Below are 19,904 nucleotides of genomic sequence, written 5' to 3' on the forward strand. Positions count from 1 at the left end.
CTCTCAAGAGACCTCTCAAGCAGATGGCAATGAGGACTTTAAAGAAAAAGAGGTTAAGGGCAGACTCGGAGTCGGAGACATTTCTGAGAAGTAACAATCTTGGCTGTTTGTAATGGTTTTGCTAATTTGCATTTTAGAGTAAATTCAACAATAAAGTATGTTACTCACTGTTTCTTTATAACAGTACAGACAGAATACATTTAAAGTTAAAAAAAGTTAAAAAAGTCTTAAATGAAACAAAAAACAAATACATTTAAATTGTGTTTTATGAAAATAATTTATAAAACAAAAACTTTTTATTGGGGCACCATAGTTTGTGTGTAATAAATTTGAACAGACATTTATATCTCATTTCATTACTATGACTTCATAAGATTTATTAAGAAACTAAATTGGCTAAAAAAAGACTGCAGTGACTTAGAACCCAAGGTTCAATTTGTTAAAATAAATATACTGGGCTTGATGGCTAAGCATTTGCTGTACCTTGAAGTATCATTCTGTACTGTTAAGAAGACTAATGGTGTCTATTTTCAGCCTTTTACCCCTTTGACTGCAGAATTTGATACTGTATGCTACCTAGGCTACTACTTGCCTCTTCAGATTAAAATGATTTAATCCATCACTTTCATGACAGAAGACACTTTTTATGGTACATTCATGTCATTTGTGGAACTGTTTGTTGTCATTGTTGTCATCTATAATTGGGATATTCTGATCAGCGCTAGAAGTTTCGTAATGTGTTTTTTTCTACTCTACTATGAAAACCAGTATTTTCATCTAGATTGTCCACATTCTGCCAAAGCAGCAACAGCTCCTGTACCACATGTGCCGTCCAGATCAGCTCTCCCCAGGTGAAGTGCACTCTATGGCCTCAGTCAGATAAACTTTCTTTAATTCCATCCAGACCTGGTGTGATCTTTGATCAGCCTCATATTATCATGTTTTACAACATAAATAAATTAAATGTTCAGACTGTCAGAAAGATGTTCTACTTGAGATGCTGAGTATAATCCCAGGGTTTCCTGTTTTTTTTTGTTTTGTTAGATCAGTCTTTTTCATGTTTATAGTTTTAATGCTCCAGTGAGGCACTGTTCTATTTATGAATACATCAATCTGGTATATTTGTATATAAGCTGGTATATAAGTAAATAGTAAACTGGTGAGTGAGTGATCACTTTTAAAATGAAACAATTCAATACATTATTGAAAGGACCAGAAGAATACAGATGAGCAGAATCCATATTATTATGCTTTGAAATTGCACCTCTTCCATACCTGCTCAGCTAGAGCTCTGCTAGAAAAAAACCCATGTGGGATTTTACACCCTCTGTGTAATGATATGCTGGTAATTAATTTATGTATAACATTTCCCTTCTAACTGTGTCCTGTCACAGGTCAACCTTAATTTAAAAAGTACCCTTGAGCAGAAAAATCACATTAGGCTCAACATAGTGAAGAATCATGTGAAGAATCCCATTTGATCAATTTTGTTGAAGAGGGTTTACAAGAAAGACAGACATATCTGGAGCACCTAATTCACCATTGGTCATTTCCCAGAGGGAATGGGCTTTATTCAGGCATCAGCCCTATCGTTTACCCTTTTTGGGGAGTAACTGGTACAAATACATCGAAATACTTGGTTGTAAGTCACCCCAGTGGCCATAACTCCCTTTATAATTTAAATGTTAAAATAGGTGGAAAGTGAATCACTATGAAAAATCTTTGTAATAAATCCAGCATGCTCTCACAAATCTTCACCATTTCAAGGTTAGTTTAATAATACGTTTTTGTTTCTGTCAATTTTATTCATGAAATTATGCTGAGTAGGACAGAAAAAACAACAACAACCACATGTCATCTTTAACACCTATAAAGTTGGTCAGCAGGATTGACAGTTAATGTCTGGGAATTAACCTCTTGCCTGATTTTGAGAGAGCAGGTCAGAGAATTGACCTTGATCTTTTATACAAACCAATTCCAATTCATGTTGCCCCCAGAATGAAAATATTCCTGTTAGAATATTCCTGCCTAGGTGCTCTTTATTATTATTATTATTATTATTATTATTATTATTATTATTATTATTGTAATGTTTTTCACTAGAGTAATCATTGGCAGATTTTTTGCTTTGCCTGTGAAACCCCTTTACTCCCAGTAACAATCCCTGCTGGTCTGTTTCTTAATCATACCATACCATAGATGTTTCCCAGAGAGCAGCTCCTGAGGTCATCTGTGCCATTGACCAGCTGTGTGTTATGTCAGAAGTTGTTTTTTAACACCTTGGTCTTGTTCAGAGTTGTTCTGTGGCAATCTCATGTTAATACGAACAGGCCGTTACACAGGGTCCTAATTACAACCCGGTAAGAAAAATGAACAGTGGACATGTTTATGTGTTTTTAATTAAAATGCCACACAGCAAGGTATTCGCTGTGAAATACAGGGCATCATATTTGCCGGGTTCTGCTGAGTCAACACCCACATTTGAGCTATTGCTTTGCCCCAGTGTTGAACTTAATACAAGTAATGCAATTCTCCTGGCATTTTTAATAACACTCTGAGGGTAATGCCTGAGGGTAAATATTGTGGCTCTGTATTGATCATTGTTAGGCCTCAGCCTACTCCATGTTTAGGGCTGCCAAATTTAACTTTTTATGTCAAAGATTCTTGAGCCAACACAACAAATTGCTTAACAGATCAATTAACTTTAACAAACCCCCTTTTCACCCAGGACAGAAAAGGCAGCTTGCTGGCTGATTTAATGTTGATTAACTAAGGCAATTTAAACAGTTTTTCTAAATGCAAACATATAATTAATCCTCATAATTGTTTCTTTACTTTATCTGCTTTTGTTTGGCAAGTATAACAATTGTACTTTCCAGATAGAATGACTACATATTTTGAAATGCACAATCTTAAAATGCATTGACACCCCAGACCCCAGTATTTAAAAATATCCTCCTAAGGCTTCAGTGATCTTCAGCACTTCCTGTAGAATTTTCACTGGTTCAAGTACTATCTAGGAGGGACCACTCTACCATGCAGAAGGTCTACAGGTTGTGCAGCTGGCATTAGCTTTAACTGTCCTGCTGTCTAGACTGAGCTATGATAATTGTGATGGCCAATCAAGAAGATCGATTTTAAAGTGCTTTATCCATTTGGTAATAGTTGTGTTTTGGATAATTGTCCTATTGGAAAAGACATTTGGCAAATAAGCTTGAGCTGCTCACGGAGGACACAACATATTCTGATAAACTTTAAAATCCATCCGTCCCTTAATTCTAACAAGTAGTATTGAAGGATAACTTAGTGTTTAGTCTATTTAGTGTAACATTACATCTGCCATGGACTCTATTTTGCATTGATTGTATTTACTGCACTTTGTCTCTAATTTGCACTGATTGTATTTACTGCACTTTGTAATGTTTTGAAAATGTTTCTTGCACATATAAGGGTGTCTGCATGGAGTGTAAAGAGAAAACAAATAGAGCAATGCTGCATTTTTTATATAATTCACAAGTTATTTATTTTTTATTCCTCTAGTGAAACATAAAAGAAAACCCATAGAACACGCCTTCTCTGTAAAGGTCAAAACATTACAGACATTACTTTTTTAAATCGATTTTTCCATTTGATTCTTCTCTGGATACCTTAACGTTTGTCTTTATTGTTCATGCTGTGCTTTTTCACTGTGCATGGCAGCTTTAAAGGTGAAGGTTTCTTTAGTGAAGTGATTGGAGATGCTATACAATGAACATGTTATAGCTGCTTTGACCCGAGTTTCACCCTTATGCTTTTTTTTTTTTTTTTTTTACAATTGAATGACACATTGTGGTAACATGCATTTTACGATTCATCGAAAGTATTTTAACTGCTTTTGATTAGGTCTGCTTGGTGTTCGACTATAGGGTCTGCTCTCGCCTTGAGTTTTAAGCATGCCAACTATAAACATAATCCATCTGCCTACTATTAAAGTGTACAGTAAAAGTGCTTGTAATCTAAACCATGTCTGTCAGTGCTCCTCCCTGATTTAAAGCTTCATGGCAAACCTTTGTACCCTGAGAATGTACTTGGTAGAATCCATAGATTTTGTAATTATTGTAAGTATTAGGCCTACTATAATATTGTTCAATATAATTGACTTGTTTTAAAAGGATAATTAGTCATTTACTTGCTGTAACTGCTGACATGATTTATAACTACAACTGCTTTTTGATGGCCGAAGTGTTTTTGTTTGTATTTTGAATGTATACTTATTACTAGAACTAGTAGCACATTTTTGCAAGTATCTTGTATAACATAATTTTAGACTTTTAGCATCAACAACTATTAAAAGACTGTGTTTTCACTGGCATGCAGGCTTTAAGCTTGGAATAACGTCCAGCTAATATTTTAAACAGTGAGGAGTAACTCTCTTAAAATGAAATGATGCAAAACAAAAGATACAAGCTTTGTTTTTAATCTTTTTTTTTTTTTTTTGGTTTCCAAGTTTTTTTTCTTTTTTCCCCAGGTAACAATCATTAAAAAAAACTCTTTCATTGCATATAGACATTCCTTTGATTATATGGAAATCGATACTCAAGGTTTAGGTTGGCAGCTGGCAGAGATAAGGACCCAACGAGTGCAGAGAATACGTTAGTGACAACAGGCTGATGTCATTTAAGGTTTGTTAATTAGTATTATTAGCACTGACAGATATTCTGTCTTCACATAAAACAAGTACTTTTATCAAATCACACATTCCATTTGACATTTCATTTACTACAGTGCTTGTCACATGGAGATCAATGTAAAGCAGTTTGATTTCTATTGCGTCTTTTGTCACAAGGTGGAGGCATTGAAAGGTGCACCTCGTCTTCTCATTGTACAGATAAAAGCACCACTTTCAACCTGTGTTTCCTAAACCACCATAACTAAGAGAGCGAGACAGCTATTCAGTGCAGAATATAAAAACATACTTCCTGAGACCGTCCACAGGGATACAGATGAACCAGGCTTTCATCTGAAATCCTTACCTTCCTAGCAATATCTCGATTTGGGAGCAGTTTCAAACCTAAATTATGTAAATATTAAGCAGGCTGCCTTAAAATCGATTGTTTTCATATAAATTATGAACTAATTTGTGTTAAAGAACATCATTAACACTGTTGCAGCCCCAAAGGTGTTAACAATATAGGGACCCATTGTTTTGGAAACAGTTACAGATCTTGGGCTACAATAACAATGCATTGTCCTTTTGTGCTTAGTTACAATACAGGTGCTCTATTAATGGTGCATGGGCCCCAGGTGCTTTGTTAAGAGTACAAGGTCTTTATTGTATAGAGGGGCCTAGGAATCTGTTCACAGTCCACTGTTAATAGTAGTGAGTTGGCTTTGTGCCTGTTTTGAAGCCCCTGCTCAGATGTGATTTGAGGGGTGCTGCTGCTGCTCCAGGGGACTTGGGCTGCTGTTGAGCTGGTTGTGCATTGCCATTGGAGCAGGCAATATTAAACCTGCTGGCCTTTCTTCCCCTCTGGGCATTGCACATCTGTACAGACTCTGTACAGACTCACTGCCTGTGAAAGAAACCCATGTTTGGTCCTGTTACCCGGTTAGCTGTCAAAAAGGGACTTGCAGTGACCAGAAATACGTTTTTATGAGAGCTAGTATAGCTGTCTGTTATGGTTAATAAATGATTAGTAAAACCACAGGAAGCTGATGTCTTCATCATGCATCTGAACAAGCTCAGTGTACGGGCCACTCTGACAATAGCATAGAGGGATTTCCGTGGTCAGGCTGCAGTGGGACCTGTGGACGTTTTTCTACTGGTGTAATCCACACCATTAATCTGGCAATTGTACATGTGAATCATTCTTGCGAGAGATTATTTTTTTCTCTTTACATTCAAGCTTTCCTTAACATTGCAGTAACTGTAAGATCTCAGTTTCTGTTATGCTCTAATTCAGATCGCCAAATTCCATGAGCAAATGAATGAATAAATAAAATAAGGATTTGTCAGATTTAGCAACCACAGTTCCCTGGTGGTGTAAGAGACAGGAAAAGAAGTGGGCGGCTTTGACTTGTTTACAATAGGTCTATAGAAGGCATGTGCTAAACTCTGCATAGCCATTCTTCGCAGCAGGGGATGAACTCAGCAAACCTCCCGGAAAGGATGTCAGTGTGACTCAGGACAGAACTAGTCTCTCATCCTGCCTCCCTCAGAGCTTCCCCTGGAAACGGCCAGCTTTGCTTTTGAGGGAATTTTGGCAGAAATGGCCAAGAGTTCTGATGCTGTTGGCATTTTCCTGTGCAGCTTTACTGCATTATTCATTGTCATCAGATTAAGTTGTTTACATTAAACATATTTTAACAACAAACAATTGGTTATCTGGATGCAGAGATTTTCTAACAGTGTCCTGGTGAATTTAAATATACTGGCAGCTCTCTGCTGGAACTCAGTGCAGCTGAAACCTATTTACTGCCAGATTTTAAATACGAGATGCTGGATGGTTTTCATAGAGAATCACAATCCCTAGTTGCAGTGTTTGGAGGAGAGACAATTTTCTTATAATATGAGGAAAATAATGTCAATGTCAATTATCGTCTTCGTGTGGGCCTTGAAATGTATGATATCTACAGTGTTGATAGGGCAGCCATTTTGAACTTTCAAGTAAATTAACTGAAATTGTGCAACAAATAGAACCACTTAAAAGTCAACTAAATCTTAAATTAACGTTTTAATGTGTTGGTAAAATGATGTAGTATCACTGGGTAGGTGGTGACAAATGTTGAGTACTCGGATTTGTTAATAGCACATATGCATATTGATGGTCTTAATTAAAAAAATGCACAATTGTTTTCTCATGGCAAAGAACCTCTCTTCTTTTGTCTATGAATACACAATTTATTCTCTAATGTTACCTCCTAATAGAAAATGTATGTACATTGATGTCTCCATAACCTCTTCAAAAAATGTATTAATAAGTATACAGGACTTTACTATAAAAAAATATAACATTAGATTTAAGAAGAAATTGTTATATGTGAATAAGGATACTGTTTTTTGTAGAGGAAGGCTGGGTTAATTAATCTGTCATATATTAACAAGGGACTAATTGAAATCAATATTTATATATTTTTTTCCAACACTATCAACTGGTCTTTTATGTAAATGTTACATGGAAACATAGAAGTTATCAGCATTTAGCTTGTATTTCATGTGTGGTGTATTACTGTCTTCAGAGTGGTTTGATAATTGAAACACGAGAGGTCTATGGCTTAATGAAATAGGCCTACATCTAAATCTATCAAAATGTTGCATACGAGTAGTCATCTTTATGACAAAAAGTGAAAGGTACAGAAGAATTGCTGCCTTAGTAGGTGAGTTGTGTTACAACACCATGCCATTTTATCCTTCAGTTCCTTCTAACTGTTGATAATGAACCTATTTTATCAATTTAGAACATATAATGAAATATGAATAGGCCAAGTAGGCATCGTTAAAATGATATAAATGTACAGATTTTGCTGCCCTTTCCCTTCCCATTTAATTGGCACCTTTTTGTGACTGTTAACATTTTCAGTTTTGAAGGTCAATTTGGTGTGGTGTTGGTTTCATCAGTGGAGCTTCTTGTATTATAACATAGAACCAATCAATTGTTATTATATCAAATGTCTTTTTATGGTTACTATGATCATGAAGCTCTTAACTGATGCTCTTCACAGTAGGATAAAAACAATTATAAAAGGCTATCTCTAAATACAGGGCCTTGCAAAAGTATTCAGACCCCCTTGCAGTTTTCACATTTTGTTGCAGTCATGACACAATGAAGTAGGAATCAATGTGTTATATACACAACCTACTCCACACATTCAAAGCAAAGAAGTTAATTGATAACACTATGTAACACATTTTTTTTTCCTGGGTAGTAAGTGGTATTTCCTAATTGCTTATGCCTCAAAAGTATAGAAAATGGCTATTATTCCCCTCAAACTTTGCTTTTGTGACCAGGACAGTGATATTTTGAAATGTACCTAATTGTAATGAGAAAATGGGCGAATTTGTGAATACAGTATAATTGAAAATCTCGAAAAACTACTCACTTCTAAATCTTTTGTTGTCATTTTTTTATTACTTTAGTATAAATACATGTTAATTTGGATTCATATATTGTTTTTTTCTGACTTTATGTGAACAGAAAGACACAAATTTGTCCATTTTGTCATTGGAAATAGTTAAATTTCAAAATATCACTGTCCTGGTCACAAAAGCAAAGTTTTTGGGGAATAATAGACATTTTCTATAATTTTGAGGCATAAGCAATTAGGAAATAACACTTACTACCTAGGAACAAAACAAAACAAAAAAAAATTGTTACACAGTGTAATTAAATGGGAACTCCACCAAAAATCATGTTATTTTGTAAGTAGAAACATATGTGGAGTGAGTTTTTCATGTCCAGCTCATTCTATTAACCAAAAATCAGACATCGAACAATGCAGTGACATTGTGGGGGTGCTAACTCTGGAGCTGCTTTGCTGGAAGTCAATGGAGGAAATCAGAAAAATCATTCTATGTACCAGAGATCGAAAAATATGCCTTCTGATGAAAAGTGAAAATGGATGTCATGATTGCATTCAAACACTTTGGTGTGGCAAACCTAAATTAATTCAGGTGAACAAAATGACCCAATTTAGCCACACAATTCGTTAAGTGGCCTCTGTCTGTATGCAATAATAGATTTAATGATTCATGATTTCAGAATAAAAACACCTGTCTGTGAGATTCCTTGCCCAGGTAGTGAATTTCAAAGACTTCACCATGAAGACCAAGGAGCTTTCAAAGCAAACAAAGTCATTGAAAACCAGGAGAAGTCAGGAGAAGGGTACGAAAAAAACAGGACACCATAGAAAGGGTCTGAATACATTTGCCAGGCACTTTATAGCTAATAATCAAATATTAATTAAGAACATTTAATTAATAGAGGTCCACAATCACTTACCCGCAATTCAAAAAGCTCTGAAAACCAAAGGTGCATGGTGTCAGTTGTCAGCGCTCCTAGCTTTCACACGTATGACAGATGCTCTCTGAAATTGTTTGCTTTTATGTTTGAACATATTGAACATTCGGTGCAAAAAATATTTGTGTGTTTGCATACGGGGTTTTGTTACAGACCGTGCTGGGGTGTGGCCCCAAGGGTTTTGGATAAGGGATTGTGAACCTGTATTTCAATTTGTATTTAATAGACTATTTAATGAATGTATAGTTTACAAATGTAAATCACATGCTATGAATACTTAGTCACACAGTTCAGCTGCAATCTTACCATACATCTTTAACATCTTTACAAACATTTGCACCTGGTATCCTTTGTCATTCAGTTTGATAATAAATACACCAGAGAGTTTGATCATTCTGGCTCTCATTGCTATCTTTTTTTTCTCTTAGAAGTTCCTCCTACAAGTACATAGAGCACACCAAAGAGGTAACCTTCTAGAGACTAACAAATTTACAACATCACAATGAAACCAACCTACATCTCTTCTGTTCCACCTGCATCAAATTAAGACTTGTGTTTCTCATTGATCCAGGGTAACTAGTCCACCATATGTCCAGACATCTTGCACAGAACATTAGATTTGACCCAGATGTTGCCTGTTAACCAGAGCTTTTGGGGTTCTGAAGATATTTTCAGTGCTGTAGCATACACATCTCACATGGCTTATATAAGTAATTTAACTACTGTACTCACGTGTGGTACGATATATTCCATATGTATATGTTCAATTATACCATTGTAGACTTTATTCTGCTTCCTTTACCAGTTTACCAAAAAATAATACGTGTACCGCAAGTATAGTATGGTTTTGTTTTATATATATTTTTTAAATAAGAGGTTATTATTTGTTGGACATGTAAACTAATATACATGGGGGGCAGGAAAAGAAACAATTAAAATACAATGTAGTTAACATTTTTCTTTACCCTCCGATACAGTATTATTTGTAATTTATTGGCGTAACAGTTTTACTTTTTCATGGCAGTTTCAGTGTTAGTGATGGCTTGATGTTACATGGGTGGTTTTGGGGTTTTCTTGTCAAAAACATAAACTGCTTGATTAATATTTGAAAAAACATCCAACATGTTTTATACTGCAATATTATTTTATGGGATGTAAAATTATTTTTTATTTTAACGATATTTAATACCGGATGTGGGAAGTAACATCAAGTAAATGGTAGGGGATAGATTTAAAAACAAGGTGCATTTTGGGACAGGGAAAAAAAACTTTTTGGTAAATTGCCATTGTCTAAGTTAAGGTTAATACGTTTATGGCTAGTTTTACAGACCCAGATTAGCACTAATCCTGGACTACAGAATGTCAATTTAGATGGGGAATTGCAAGACTAGTGCTAATCAGGGTCTATGAAACCAGCTGTTATTGTTTACCAGCTTTAAGCTTTATTTGATTAAATCATAAAAATAATGATTGACAAACCTAATAAAATTAACTTCAACATTTTGCATACCTCTGAGTTAAAGTATGACACTAAATAACTACCAGTGATACATTTAATGACAGGAAGAAAATCTGTACAGTTGTTGGCCATGGGGCCTAAGTCACTTACAGAGCTTGATGACAGAAATGTAGCACCAGCCAGGCACATTAATCTAGCATGGTTATGCTAATGGATGTAGGCCTAATTGTCACTCACAACAGTTATTAAAATATTTTGCCCTCTCATCTTAATTGATACTTAATTGTACTATTCATTTTAACCACATTTTAAGTAAGATGAATGTAGATGAAGTTTAAAAAATTATTGAATTTGGGAACTTATTCTTTCAGTTTGAAGAAGCCTCGTTTTGGGCTGAAATGCCAAATTGGAGTCTGGGATATCGATTGAACTGTTGTGACTTGAAACCCTGCATGAAATATGTTTTAACTGTACAGTAACATAGCAAATTAACCGTTTGAATTTGACAGTGTGTCATGTTGCTCTGCTTGCCTCTCTGGTGCCCTTCTGACATCACTTGGCAGTGTTTCCAAGCCATGGCTGGTGGTTAGTGCTTTGCTTTCTCTATATCCAGCACATCATTTAAGATTTCATTTCCAATTGCCATAATGGACTACACTCAGACAAAGACGATGACGCAAGTTTTAAAACCGATTGAACTTGGGAAATTATTCTTTCAGTTTGAACAAGCCTTGTTTTGAGCTGAAATGCCTAATTGGAATCTGGGATATCGTTTGAATTGTTGTGACCTGAAACCCTGCATGGTATATGTTTCAGAAATTAAACCTGTAAGTTGCTATTACAAGTTTTTAAAGATGGGATTGATCTTTGTTTGTAGTATATCACACATTTAACAGGCAATGAAAGGATATTCAAAATGCTATAGACTCCTAACAAAAAAATTATATATATATATATATATATATATACACTCACCTAAAGGATTATTAGGAACACCATACTAATACTGTGTTTGACCCCCTTTCGCCTTCAGAACTGCCTTAATTCTACGTGGCATTGATTCAACAAGGTTCTGAAAGCATTCTTTAGAAATGTTGGCCCATATTGATAGGATAGCATCTTGCAGTTGATGGAGATTTGTGGGATGCACATCCAGGGCACGAAGCTCCCGTTCCACCACATCCCAAAGATGCTCTATTGGGTTGAGATCTGGTGACTATGGGGGCCAGTTTAGTACAGTGAACTCATTGTCATGTTCAAGAAACCAATTTGAAATGATTCGACCTTTGTGACATGGTGCATTATCCTGCTGGAAGTAGCCATCAGAGGATGGGTACATGGTGGTCATAAAGGGATGGACATGGTCAGAAACAATGCTCAGGTAGGCCGTGGCATTTAAACGATGCCCAATTGGCACTAAGGGGCCTAAAGTGTGCCAAGAAAACATCCCCCACACCATTACACCATGGATGGATCCATGTTCTCATTCTGTTTACGCCAAATTCTGACTCTACCATCTGAATGTCTCAAGAGAAATCGAGACTCATCAGACCAGGCAATATTTTTCCAGTCTTCAACTGTCCAATTTTGGTGAGCTTGTGCAAATTGTAGCCTCTTTTTCCTATTTGTAGTGGAGATGAGTGGTACCTGGTGGGGTCTTCTGCTGTTGTAGCCCATCCGCCTCAAGGTTGTACGTGTTGTGGCTTCACAAATGCTTTGCTGCATACCTCGGTTGTAACGAGTGGTTATTTCAGTCAAAGTTGCTCTTCTATCAGCTTGAATCAGTCGGCCCATTCTCCTCTGACCTCTAGCATCAACAAGGCATTTTCGCCCACAGGACTGCCGCATACTGGATGTTTTTCCCTTTTCACACCATTCTTTGTAAACCCTAGAAATGGTTGTGCGTGAAAATCCCAGTAACTGAGCAGATTGTGAAATACTCAGACCGGCCCGTCTGGCACCAACAACCATGCCACGCTCAAAATTGCTTAAATCACCTTTCTTTCCCATTCAGACATTCAGTTTGGAGTTCAGGAGATTGTCTTGACCAGGACCACACCCCTAAATGCATTGAAGCAACTGCCATGTGATTGGTTGGTTAGATAATTGCATTAATGAGAAATTGAACAGGTGTTCCTAATAATCCTTTAGGTGAGTGTGTGTATATATATATATATATATATATATTTTTTTTTTTTTTTTTCAATTTGAATATTGAGGACTACCAGATTGATGATAAAGACAAACTTCCAAATGGTTTGATGGAAAAGAAAGTGATATATGAAATATCTGTCCATATCTAATGTGTCAATAGCAATCAGTATTTCATTGTGATGTTGAAGACCCTCTATCCCTAAGTGAAATCTTTACTAATAACACTGTTTTTCATTACTGAATCGTAAATTCCTCTCAGTAGTTTCATTATTTAAGATTCATTACACTTATTCAAAATTAGGCTGTAAATATGCTGGCATCTTAATGGGTAGTAAACATTCTGGCAACTTGTATTGCAAATGCTCTTTATTGGTCTCTTGCGGGTATCATTTTTATAACAAAATAAAGTAGGTTTGAGTCTCTCAAGAGAAAGCATTGCTCTGTAATTGATTTCTATTCGAGCAAATATTGTGCTGAATAATCTAAACAGCAAGCCAAACAATAGGTTTTATTAGCCATTATTCAAAAACAGAAGGTTGAACTCAAGAAAAATGTGTATGAGCAACTAGCCTAAAGCTCAACTGCATGTCAAGAGTCTTCTTCACCCATAGTTGTTAGTTCAGATGATGTATGGGATATCTATTTTTGGGTTTCTACTTCTTTGTTCTTAAATGTCTTGTCGATTGATTCATAAGGGAACTTGCCCTGTCGTCATTCACTTTTCTCTTTGTACTGTGCTTTGAACTTCAGTTGGGTGGTTCAAGGATTGATTATTCATTCCCATTGAGGATCAGAGTTCAGAACTAAGATTTAAATCAACTTAACAGGACTCACAATTTTGGCCACTACCTTTTACATCCTGTCAAGCCCTTTGAAATATGGGAATGAGGGAAACGATACTGTCACATCCTGTGCTGCTTGTTGTAACTTCACTTGATTTATTTGTTTTCTGTGCGCTGTCACAAAAGCCGAAATAGGTATTTCTAAGAGGGTAATTAAAATTCAGCAATGTTATACAAGATAAACATTGAAGGCAGAGGGGTTATACTTTCAATTAAAAATTGGTTATAGGAGAGGAAGAAAACCCCAACCACTGACAACTAAATAAGTCACCTGAGTGGGCACAGCAGAATAAGTAGTTCAGGAAATTGTTCAAGGATTCTGACGTTCCAAGTCAGCTGTTTTTGGCAGTGCCGCCTTACTGCACAGTAAAATTGCACTGTAACTGCACTTATCGCTTGCTTCTCTCTTCTGAGTGCACTTTCGCAGTTGATAAACTATAGCCCTTTTTTGTTTTTTAAATGTAGCATGGGTACCCATAACCTCTATACAGTGTTTCCACTTCATGAATCACTACAGACTACCCTGGTTATTTAGAAAAGGGAGGTTTGGCTACGACTCTGGGGATGGCATTTTGTTTTTAGTATAGCTGCTGGTGAACTGGGTGCTGAAATTAATGCCCCTTCATATTGAGGAAATGTCTTTTCCAGAGTTCGATAGAAATTCCTTTAATTCTGTAGGGATCATTCTCTCCCACATGGGGACGAATATTAAGTAATTCAACTTTTTTGGTGTTTTACTCCACTGCGGATTGGCATTTGGCTGGATTGAGTGTCGCATCCAGTTGCAGCTAAACCATAACCGTGCACATTTGCTAGCTTGTGGCATTTCATCACAGCTTTAAAGTTGACTGTTGTTCAGGCCTTGATAAAACTCTTCTGAGGTACTGCAATGTTAGTTGACATTTCCAGGCAGTTGTGAGAGGCATGAGTTGAGCTGAGAATGACTGGGTGTCTTTGTAATGTCATGTGGGTGAAGGCTTTGGGTACAACATAGAGCATTTCACTGTTGTGTTTCTCAAAACATTGGTTTCTAGGATGGAAATAGAAACTGTTTCTTCTTGTAAGCGCTCTCTCTCTGTCTCGCACTGCCCCCTTCTTCTAGTTGCTGACCTGCTGTTTTATTTAGACTGTTAGGAATATTTTCCTCGAGCTCTCCAGTGGCGTGATGAGGAGTGAATCCTGGCTCTTTGATGACCGTGATGGGTGTGGGTGCTCTCTGACTTGAATGTGGTTACTATCTACAAAGGGTCGAGCTATACTAGGACCTACTGTGCCATGTATTATACTGCTATACAATGAGCAACAGACCAGGCGGTCAGCCAGGTGAAAAAGCTATCGTGAAAACAGACACACAATTATCACCGAAATTATTAAATAATTATTTATGTAAAATCACATTTACCAGTTATTTCTCAGGATTTCCACGTTTATTTTTCTCTGCGTTAACATTTTATTTATAAACGCTATGTAATTTTTTAAGTTTATATCTCACTTAAGGGCTCTGCAGTTTGTTTTGGGTGCATTTATTACATTTGTTAAATTAAACATCTGGGGATTTTGGAGTATCTTTGATACCTCCCTACTGCACTGAATTTGATAATTTCTTCCAAATTCCTTGAAGAAGACATTCTTTGATTTAATGCTTGATGAGTTTATATGTGGTCTGGTGGATCTGGTACAGCTCATGAGATAACCAACCAGATAATTTATAATTGTCAAATTTGTATGAAAAAGATAAAGCTGTTCTGTGTGAAAATGTAGTGCAGTTATTGGTTTGCCAAAAGACTTACAGTTATTCAAGACTTATTTAAATGTAATATATTTTCTGTAACTACTATAGCCACAAGGAAGTATGGTTGTTTATCAATTAAAAAATAAAGATTGAAGCCACCAGTGTGTGCACCAGCTTTCCTAATCACAATTTTTATTTTTATAAACAGACTTATGTAATTGAGGAAAGCTGGGTATGAATGAGTAACTGCAGTCACCTAAACTTGTTCACCTCTGTCCAAAATATAATTCCTTTCATGATGAACAGAACAAATGACATTCCTTCAACTTCTGCTGTTTAAGGTCACAGCAGTGAGGTTTCTCTCCATGTGTCAACGTTCTCCTATGTAGAAAAATAAAACATTAAAACAGACAGTCAAGTTAGACAGTCAAGACCCTTTCACTGGAAGATCTTGTCTAGCTTTTTCTGCTAGGTTTACTATGCCAAGAATTATCATACATAAAGCAGGACTATTCTCTTAAATCCATGCTTTGATCTATTTCTATAATAGTTTATTAAGGCCCTAAAGAACTATGTTTTCTGCTGAAGAGCTTAGAAGTACACAGTTAAAGAAATAAACAAAACCTAAAATGTAAGTATTCTCTTCTGGGAAGATTCCAGAAAAACACAATTTTAATTGTTAATTGTAACCTCTTCGATTGTGGCATATTATACCATTGACGTAACGTTGTTAACATGAAGTTCAACATGAACAATGCTCATTTAAAGTCACAAAGCGGATTATTGTGTAAAACTGAGTATTGTTTCAGTTTTGCCTCAACCCATAGAATTGCTGAAAAGCTTGTATAAATCCCAGTGTGAAATGCAAGAGGTCCACAATACCAATGGAAAATTCAGTAAGAAAGAAAAGGACTTGTACTTGTTGAAGTTATTGAATACGACATTGTGCAAATGTTGTGCTGAATTGTGTAACTGTTAGAAAATGTCCAATTGTTTAAAATGGAGATGGGCATGACCTAAATGGGTCAGAATTTCACATTTCTTTTCAGAATGTTAAGTTCCTCTAGTGATCTCATATTTTCTCATACAGATTTTTCCCCCTTTCATTATGAATTGCTTACATAAGATGATACAAAAATGAGGTATTCAGGTTTTAGGTATGTCAGTGACAAAGCACTGTTCAAAATATGGGAGACTTTTTTCAGTCCCTCTTACTCTAAGTTAATAAATGTACATGTGAAATCAACATCTTAATCGATATTGGACATTGAAGTGGAGATATTCCTTCAACATGATGCATGGTTATCAGCCTTAAAATAAAAATGAAAAGTTGAATTGCATTTGATTTTTATATTTGTAATATTAAAAACATGCAGCATGTATTGACCTGTTATACTGAAGGACTTTTCTTTTTGATTACCTTCAGGAGGTAACACTTACTCTGTTTCTTTTTCACATTCACAGTGATTTTTATTATTTACTTATCCAGATCTCCATAGCACAGTGCTTTTATGTTATGTCTGTTTGCTGTCTGACACTTGAAACAGCACATTTTTTGCAATTGAATTTTTAACATTTCTGTAGGATAGTTTTTCATCAGGTATGTTGTGATTTAAGCCTTTATAAAGTAATTTAGATGTGAAACTTATGTTTTAAAATAACTTTAAATAAATAACATTTGGAAGAAAAATCAAACGTATACATGAAAAACGTACAGTATATTTTTTAAAACATTAAAATGCTTTAAACCTCATAAACATTCTCTCTTTTTTTCAAGATAAGAAAATTGGAGAGAGTTGCAGGGGTGACACTAGTGAAGAGAACCGCTGACAGGTATGTCTCAATGATTTATGTTGTTGAAAAAGAGTCTTAAGATAACACAAGATGATCCTATTTAACAAATAGAAAAAAATCACTTTTAATGGGCAGAATATATTTTCTTGGAATAACAAGTTTATGCAGAATTCATGGTATAATTAATTTATTTCTGGTTATTGCTCAACATACTTCATGTTATTCATTTATATTATGGTGGAGATTGTACAATGGTATTTGTTTGCCCAAAATGTAAAACAAAGTCTTGCATAATAATCATCTTGTGATATAATTATGAAAATGACATTTCTTTATCTGGCAGCATTATGAAAGGATTTTTTTTTTTTTTTTTTGCCAAGTTTAATCTGAAGTCATCCAACAATTCAATTGATTCATGGACAACTTTCCAAGGTGTCAGTTCACAAAGACACAATTTATGATTTATTTATTTATTTATGTATTTATTTATTTAATTATTAAAGTCAAACAATTTATTCAGATTAGTTGGATATTAAAGCATTTGAAGAATACTAATATACTAGTAATGGATGTATATAATCCATATTCTATACAATAAATCATAGGGTTATCACTAACTGAAGGGACAGTTTTTGCAATGCATAGGCAGGTTAGGCTTGGGACTTAACACACATTAGTCACCATAAAGTAGAACTCAGATCAAGGCTGGATTGTACTCCCATAGCCACAGTCCAAACTCTGCCTGTTTTCCCTGACACCTCTACTTTCTGCCCCATTTCCAATCCACTGTACTGTTAAAACCCCAGCACAGTAATGCAAACTTCATCTAGCTATAAGCCTAACACAGGCTTGTCAGATGTTATAGTTCTTAAAATAATAATGTTTGCTATACAGGCCAATCCAGTGTTATAGTATCCTCCCAATTCCAAGTCGTCCGTTTATTATTAAGCATTGGCATCACTTCGTATAGATTTTTGAGTTATATGAGGCCCAGACCAAATGTATTCTTCTCATGTCTGTTTATTCATCATATTGTTTGTCCTCATTGTAAGCGCCACCTGTCTACTAGTCACATCTTGTCAGGGTGAGTGCTGTTTGTTAGACGCAGTAAAACAGATTAAAGGAATAGGAAAGTTTGTGCATTGGGCCAGAAAACAAAAAATAGACTTCAACATTCCTCATAAAATGGACTCACATCTGGGAATCTTTTCCACAGCTTTGTAAATGACAAGTTCTATATGTATCATATATAACTTGTCTAGTCAGCCCTGAGTAAAATCCTCCTTAGGAAAACTAGCGGGAAGAATATTCAAAATCAAAAACACCTCAAGGCTTAGACAGTATAATGTCTGCTTTTTTAAACACAGTCACAATAAACTATTGATGGTAGAGAGACATTTCAAAGGTAAATAGACAGCCCCGAGTTGCCATAAGATCCATCCCTGTGTATCATACTTCATACAGCTGGTTCACATTAAAATCCCACTGTGTCCTATCATGCTAGGAACGGCAAGGCACCAATCTTTTCACACATGGCAACATTTCATTATATTTGGAGAGTTTTAAGAATCAATGTCAAACATTATGACAACTGAAAATCTCCCTTTCCAAATGCAAATCACTAAATGTAAATTAAAACATCCCGTTGAAAATGTATTGGGTTTATAGGAAAGACGGATTCATAGCTAGCAGATGTGCCAGTTAGTCTTAAATGTGGAATACTGTATTCTTAATAGCCCCCCAATGGATTGGCATCACATCCAGGGTGTACCCGGCCTAGGGGCCTAGCGCCCTGAGGCTGCTGGGTTAGACTGCGGCTTACCGTGACCCTGTGCTGGATGGCGCAGTTATTGAAAATGGATAAATGGATGCTTGGATTAATTCTGAATATATAAAATACATGTTGCAAACCACTTTATTCAGGTGGCAATGTTTTCTGATAAATGTAAGGAATCTTTAAGATGCATCACTTTGTTTTTTAATAAGCTTTATTAACCTGTCAATGTGGCTGATTTAGACAACCATGCATTGCAATTTGGGTTCAGTATTCAGGTGTTCATTTTACAGTGTTCAACTGACTTATGGTCTTCTGCTTTGCTGCTGTACATCAGTTTTTTTCATGTGGTTCTGTACAGGTTAAGTAGTTTTGCATACATATCTTGCTTTTTAGATTTGATAAATGCATCTTTGTGTCTTAGTGATTGATTCAGTAAGAAACTGGAATTGAAATTGGAAAATACAAAACCTAGAAATACAAAGACATGTTCACAGAAGGAGACAAGATGATTGAGAAGGCTTTGTTGACCTGGAAACAAACTAAATAGCCATGTTTCTTGGTTATTTGTGATCTTGAAATACAACTACTGTTAATATGCTGTTGTGGTTTGAGGCGGAGGAAAACATTTATCGCTGGGTGTGAATCTTGCAACAATAACGCAACAGCAGTGACAATTTTTAATGACCAATGTATTTTAAGTTTAACTGTAGGCACTCCACCCAATTTTTTTTCACCCCTACTTAACAAAAAACCAAAAAACCATAGAACATAGGCATACTATTTATGACTTTTTAATTGTTTTATTGAAAGAATCATAGGGGATTTGACCTTTTTTTGATTGCCTTGGTTAGATTTAGTGTTAGATCTTCTCCATTAGCTATAATTAAAGGCCATGTTGAAGCAGAGGGAAAGGCGGGCTGCTTAAAATTGTTGATGATTCAGAAATTATGATCACGATGACCTACGTATGAACTGAACTGGCAATGACACTGCTAAGACCTTTTATTTTTTGTTTAATTTTATGTATTTATTTTTCATTATTATTACTGTTATTATTAGGTGCAACCTGCTTATTTTGGATAATGATTTGCATTCCAAGTTTTGGAAAAGGCAAGACTCATTAAACTGAAATTTTATGAAAATACTATAA

The 19,904-nt window shown here is 35.6% G+C and overlaps 1 protein-coding gene across 1 annotated transcript in view; it reads left to right on the top strand.

Moving 5' to 3' along the window:
- Positions 1–16,956: 16,956 nt before the first annotated feature.
- znf469 (zinc finger protein 469) overlaps positions 16,957–19,904 on the top strand; it is a 303,856-nt gene continuing 300,908 nt past the window's right edge. Inside the window, exon 1 of the mRNA XM_066713969.1 lies at positions 16,957–17,016. The gene's annotated coding sequence lies outside the window, so the exon portion shown is untranslated. The remainder of the gene's footprint in view (positions 17,017–19,904) is intronic.

This window comes from Amia ocellicauda, chromosome 9, assembly GCF_036373705.1.
Source record: "Amia ocellicauda isolate fAmiCal2 chromosome 9, fAmiCal2.hap1, whole genome shotgun sequence".
In the NCBI taxonomy this organism is placed as follows: Eukaryota; Metazoa; Chordata; class Actinopteri; order Amiiformes; family Amiidae; genus Amia; species Amia ocellicauda.